The following is a 7,145-nucleotide window of genomic DNA, read 5'->3' as shown; positions in this document are numbered from 1 at the left end:
TTCAGAAGAGAGAGAGGGCAGCCATTTACCATCTTTTGAGGGCATCTGTTTATTTACCTGCATCCCTCAGAGCACCAAAACCATCCAAGGCCCGGGAAAGGTCAGGTCTGTATTGATGATGCTGTATGCTAAGGACAATCCCAAAGTAATGCTTTCTGATGGGCTCTGCTGACAGCACTGGTTCTGTGAAGATAAATGCCCACTGTAGTCATTTCATGTTGCTTTCCCCCTTGCCACTTCAAGCAGTTTCTGGCTGCAGAAGTGACATAGATCTCTATCCATTACTAACTTGAAAATCTGATCTAAAGCTCTGTGAACCTGCAGGCAGTGCTCAGTAAATTGGTATTAAAACCCATATGAAGAACTGCATAATCTTTTAAAGAACATTTCATTTGCCAGTGACCTTTTCAGCACTGGAACTAGTTTCTTGTTTGGCAATGATTATTTGCTAGAATAATCCTCAATACTTGCAAGCAGCCTTTATCTAGCATGAACCCTGGATTTTTCTCCACAGACCTGTCATATTAGGCTATGGTTCTCCAGGTAGATGGCTTTAATAGACCCAATATCATCAAGATATATTGAGTATATTGTTAGTAAACTGTGAACAGCTGATTGTAGGTGCAGCTGATGATAGACTACCAGCAGTGTGCAGTGACCATAAAATCATTTACTTAGGAAGCTGTTCCAGAAGCAATCTATCAGGCAGCAGCTTTAAACCCTCAAAACTGCAGAGTCCCTTGGATATTAAACCTGGCTTAAAAAGATCAGATGCAACAAGTCTGGGTGAGTGTGGGAAACACTGGCTTTTGCCAGGATATTTTCAATGTTTTACACGTGATTTTGCAGTTGCATAGGTTTTGGGTTTTTTCTCCTGGCCACATCAAGTAAGCAGTCAGAGAAAATTAAGGCAGTGTGGCATTCACATTCTCTGAAAAAATCCCTTCACTCAGGATTTTTCTCCTGGGAAGCTGAGAAGCCTCAGAGAAAAGGAAAACAATTCTTATCTCATTTGCTTCTCCTGTGTTTTGCTCATGTGGAATGTGTTTGGAGATTGTTTACCCACAGGTGATTGTTTCATTGGATTCTGGAGTGAGTTGTTTTCACTCTTTGGCAAATCAGGGCCAAGCTGTGTTGGGACTCTGGAAAGAGTCACCAGTTTTCATTATTATCTTTTTAGCATTTAGTAAGTATCTTTTCTGTATTCTTTAGTATAGTATTGTATTCTATATAAGATAGTATCATAAAATAATAAATTAGCCTTCTGAGAACATGGAGTCGGATGCATCATTCCCGCCTTCATCAGAGCATTCCCTGCAAATACAATGAGGCAGCACTGGGGTAAGCAGTGATGCTGAACCATGTGGCAACTTGACCACATCCTCCACTGATGGTTCCTCACTTTTGTTACCAGGAGTATAAAGCTTATTAAAATAATTGCTGACTTTTTTTTTTTTTTCCTCCCACCTGAGCTGCTACAAGAATAGCATGGAATACTTTATTCCTTCTGAAATTGTCAGAAGGTCCCCAGCTGTGGTGCTGTCATTGCCAGAGATGTCAGAATGAATCCAAACCCCAGGTACACTTCAAATTCAGATCAAGACCTTACTTTTTACAGGAACCTTTTAGTGATACCAGAAGATAAAGCTGAAGGGGGAAAAAATGGAGTCCAGCCACACTTCAGCTTTGCTTTTCAACTTTGAGATCTTTATGACTGAAATTACTGACACTCTGCAATGCATTTAGATATGCAGAAAGACCCAGGAACACAGAGTGCTTCAGAGGGTGCTATGAAAGACAGCAGCTATCATATTGCAGTTACATTAACAACATTAGTAATTAAAAATATACAGGAATAATGGTTTTGTACATTTCCAGTAGCCAAAAAAGAGAGCTAGTCTACTCATTTTCTCAGACATGCTATGGCATAGACACCTGTTGTCAACAACTACAAATAGATGTGTAAAACTGAATTCCAAGTGTGGAAGTAAAATTTCTTGATAAAATATTCTTCTGAGAAATTTTATCAAGAGGCTGTCCTCAGCAGAAAGCTGGGGAAGGAAATTATTTTTGTGGCTGTTATTATTCTTAATATGAATCTTTTGAGCTGGAGTGGAATGGAAGTTCCTTATCCTCAGACCCAAAAGAATATTTAAAACAAATCTTTTAAACTTCAAAAGGCTTTGCTGACATCTTATTAATTTTTGCACCACTTTTTTTCTTGGAAAGTCAAGAATATTCTTCATGGGAAGATGAGTTATGATGAACATGAGGCAAACCAGGAGAAGGCACTTTTGAAATACAATTTGAGGGTAGCTACCAGCCCACTTTGCTCCATCAACCTCTCATTTAGATTAAAATCACTTAAATTAATAGCAACTAGTCTACAGGTAGTGTATGCAGCTCTAAATCCACTGATTTCTCTAAGTCCATGTTACATACATGTTGAAAAAAATCTGGCAAATTCCAGTATTTACGAAGACCCTCATCAAAGACTTCATCTCAGTTCTAAGAAATGTTCATACAAGAACCAATAAACTATGAAGACAAACTTAAATGTTACTATTGCTGTTAGACTGTGAAACCATATTATACTGTTACCAGTACTTAATTTAATTTTTCTGCAGTCATTTAGGAATGTTCAATTTGTTTGTTAGATTGTTGGATGTTTTCCCTCTATATTTTAAAACCCATATGTTTTTCTCCCTTGAGAATTGCGTTGGGATTAACTTCAGAAAAATCTGTTTTTCCCTACCCAGGGATCAACCTGTATTAGAAGTTTTTTGCCATGTCAAAGCTATACTCCACAGGAATTATGGATTCAATGCCAATGGTTTAAAACAGTCTCCAAAGTGCAACTGGATTTTCTTTAAAATGCCCTCTATATAACTAAAGAGCATCCCAGAGTGAGGTGAAATAATGTCTTGACATGTGGTAGTCAATATTGGTGAGTGCTCTAATGTTATTTGTACAAGTCCCATACTTGAAAACTCTTTCTGTTGGAAGTCCATGATGATGCCCATTACTTATGGCAGCAAGTCAAAATTATGTCTTTTTAAAGGGTTTTTTTGTTTGTTGGGGTTTTTTTTTTTGGTTGTTTGGTTTTTTGGGTTTTTGTTTTTTTAATGTTAGAGGGGTGAAGGGAAAGAATATGTCCTTTCCCATCTGATGGAACAGGAGGCCACAGCAATGTTGCAGCCCTTAACCCTTTCAGAGCAAGCAGTAAAAATTGCTAAACACTCTTGTTATTAGACAGTTCAACCTGATAAAGATGTCTTGTTTTTGTTCAGCAATTACAACTAGTTGTATCATGGAAATGGTAAGTGCAGACAGGAAATTGAATGTGCAGAATAATGGGAATAATAGGATTTGGTCCTTGATTTTTACATGAAATAATAGAGGAGAGGAAGACTGGGGGATAAAAAAAAAAGAACCAAACAAGCTAACAACAATATTTTAGCAATGCGGTAAGTGAACCGGAAAATACATGAAGTGGGAAAACTAATTTTCATAACAGAAGAGCAAAAAGCAGACAAAAATAAAAGGAAGTGAATCCACTCCCATACAAAACAATGCTGTTTGACTACAGCTGATCTGTACTTTAATGTGGCAACAGAACCTCTGCTGTAAGAAGAAACTAAATAAAAAAGAACACTGGGGACAAGTAAGTCACTTAGAAAATTAGTTCTCACCAATTCTCAAGTGTTTTGCATTCTGATTGGAATTCATTATGTGCAGTGTTACTTCTTCACAAGATAAAAACCATTTATTTCTGTGTTTATGAAATGTTCTTGTAATTTATTCTATTGCTCTGTTACCAGCTTTTTATTTTCTTATGCCTGGAAATTTTCCTTTCCTCATTGATCTCTTTTTGTTACCTCTTTCACTCAGTGCACTTTTTTTTTTCCCTGTTAAATAGAGCAAGATTTACCAGAAAACAGAGGCAAAGTAGGCTTGGGGTTATAATTCTATATATCTCTTCCTGGAACTACAGGGGATAAGACAAAATGTTTTCTGCCAGTATCCAATGTTTTCCCCTGTTGGTCTCATTCAGTTGTGACTTCAGGATTTGATCTTGAAATAAGGCAGCTCAACAAATCTGGAAAGTAGGTTGTTTTAATTTCTGCTGTCTCTGGTGTGCCAGCACAGTACACAGAGATGGAAAAAGAAACTGTTCACAGAACTTATTCATCTTGGGCTTGGAACACCTGCAAACCTAATATTTGTTTTCTTCCATTTTATAGTTCAATGGCTTCACAGTTCTTTTCCCCATCCATTTTTACTGTAGTTGGTCAATCAGCCATTTTCATCTATATTATCTTGTGATCATTTCCAATGTTTTTGGTGTTATTTACTTCACAAGCTGCTGACAATCAGTTTCTGCCAGATGTTCTTGGAATCAAAGCAGAAAGATGAGCTGAGACTGCAGCAGACAGATGGGACAAACACTGTCTGGGATTTTTTGCATGTATTTTTTATTTTATATATGTGAATAAACCTATCCAAAACCACAGTCTTACAGCACGTGATGAAAAACAATGGGCTAATCAGCCAAGCAGTACATGGAAGACAAGGTATTTAATTCATGATTTTGTAACACATCACCAAGACATGCTGAGAACAAGCTGCAATAAGTTTTCTGAGCTTTACTGTTCATGCTTGTGCTGTATGAGCACAAGCATGAAAAGTGTGAGTTGTATTCCCACAATCTGCACTACTAAACCTCCATGGTCAGATTCTTCTTACTGAGAAAAGGGAGAGAAGGTTTATGATTCTTCATATTCTTTATCATAAAGAGATCATCCAACCAGACAATGAACAAGACCAAAGCTGCATCAAGCATGTCTTAAGAAGATGTTTGGGCACATGCCTGGAATTTCATTTTTTTCAAGTTACAATGATTTCTGTTCTTATATTTACAGTGCCTTATTAATATTATAGCTCAGGAGGGGGAAAACATCAAACCATTCAGAGTTATTATCCTCAAAACAGAAACCAAATGTCAAGATCTAGCTGTGATCAAAGCAAATGAATTTCTGTTGTACTCCTGTTCTTCACGCTTTGCTAAGGGAATTTACTGCTTATAAAAGGTAACAGATTGACTGCCCTGTGAACAGAGGTCTTCCATTGATCTTCTGAACAAATCTGCCAGTGTGAGATGCTGTCTCACTGATGTACCACCTTTCTGGCCAGAGGGATCAGACAGAAATTCCACTGTAGTTCCTGGTTTGTCTGCACAGGCACTCCCTCATCCCAGAGCCACTGTGGGTGCTGATCAATGTCTGCCAGGAGAACAGATAAGACTCTGCTTTAATCTCACCACTGTGCCAAGACCTGAACCACTCAAGAGAAATGGGAAATATATATTTATGTGTACATTTATCTGCTCATTACTTTGTGTCTGGGCAATCATTTTCTCTTAGGCTCACTTTTAAAAGCAAGGAACCATGAAACGATAAGATATCCACCTTCACAAAAAAAAACCCCACCACATTTTCAGGTTAAAATGAGTCTGTGAAGCCTCTAAATTACTGCAAAAGTAACACACAGATGCAAATTCTAGCATGAACATTTGGAGTGCAACATGGTTGAATTCACAACAGATTTCCCTGTTTTGATTTGATTTTATTGGACAAATTTTTTTCAACCAAGTGTTGTGGAATTTGTGTTTTATCTGTGTTATAAAGCTGCATAGATTTAAACTTTATTTTTAAATGGAAGATGAATTCTCAACAATAAACTGATATTCTCCTTGAAGCTTGTTAAGGCCCTGCACCTTTCAAACTGCTAAGAATTTGAGACAGTCTTTATAATTTTGATTTTTTAGATTTATCCTAATGAGAAATGCTAGAGCAAAACCCAGGGTCATTTGTCAAAACAAAGACATAGTTTTGCTTCTTTCCACATCACCTACAAGGGAAAAAGTCACTTAGGTTGAGAGGCACGCTGAAAAAGAGAGGTGTTTTGCAAAGGAACTGAGAGTTCCCCAATTACAAAAAAAAAAAAAAGTAAGTTTACCTGTGTTGTGACAAAAAATATCTTAGTGAGTTGAACAAAACAAAAATTTGGTTTATAATTCAATTTAGTCGCAAGGTTGCATCCTTTAAATTTATTTTCTGTATTAGCAACCTTTATACATCAAGTTGTGGAAAAGTGTTCCATTTATATAGGTTGCAGCAAGGACTCCCAAATTAGTCTTCTGCAAACTGCTGCTCCCTGGAAGCCCTGTCCTGCTCTTAACCAGTCATCTCTGTTCCTCTCATTGCCTCCTTCTCAAGAAGGAGTCCAATTACAGAATAAAATTACAGGCTAAAGCAATTCTGAAGTTAATTTCATCCTGCAAACTGTTGTGAACTGCTCCTCCCCTCCTTTGGTGGAAAAAATTACTTCAAAGGAGAAAGAGTGACTTTCACCAAACCACAGTACACACAGGACAGCTTGATGTTGAATGTCCCTATAGAATAAGAGTAATAAACAAAAATCTGAGATTGCTGTACTGCTACAAAATCAGAGATCTCTACTTTTTTCTCCTTGATTTAGTATTTAATAGCAAGCTACTGTTGCACCGAAGTAAAGCCCCATAGGAGCTGGTAAGTTGTGATGAATTAACATTAGACACTAATGGGTTTTAACTGCCTGCTTGGCATCAGAAGCATCAATCCCAGAGTTTATTAGAAATGTTTTCTGCAAGGTTCTGGCCTTTTTGGTATTTTCATGATGCTAATTGCTATCATTAGCAAGTTGCTTCCTCACCAGAGATGCTTGTAAAGGACAAGTTTGTGGGATTGGATTCTGGGTGATAAGTGTGCCATCTGCTTTCCTTTTACAGCCCTCAGCCAGATAGATTCATCAGTGCCACTTTAAAAGAAGTGCCAGAGGGGAGGGGAAAAAGGGTTCCTTGCCAGATGTTACCCAATGTTTTATGAGAGATGAAAGGCCAGAGAAATTGATGGTGATTAGAAAATTGTTGCACTTTCACTTTTCTTTTTGGTTACATTTCATAAGAATGTCTTCAATAATAGCTACAGGCATGAAAAATCAGACTGCAAGGCTAATTGTGTCAACCTCATTGCAACAAGGACAGAGTTATGCTTTTTTTTTTAATCCATTTCAGCTTGTGGGGATTGGGAGTCTGTTTACCTTTT

Source organism: Molothrus aeneus, chromosome 5, assembly GCF_037042795.1.
Source record: "Molothrus aeneus isolate 106 chromosome 5, BPBGC_Maene_1.0, whole genome shotgun sequence".
Lineage (NCBI taxonomy): Eukaryota > Metazoa > Chordata > Aves > Passeriformes > Icteridae > Molothrus > Molothrus aeneus.
This window is presented reverse-complemented; position numbering follows the sequence as displayed.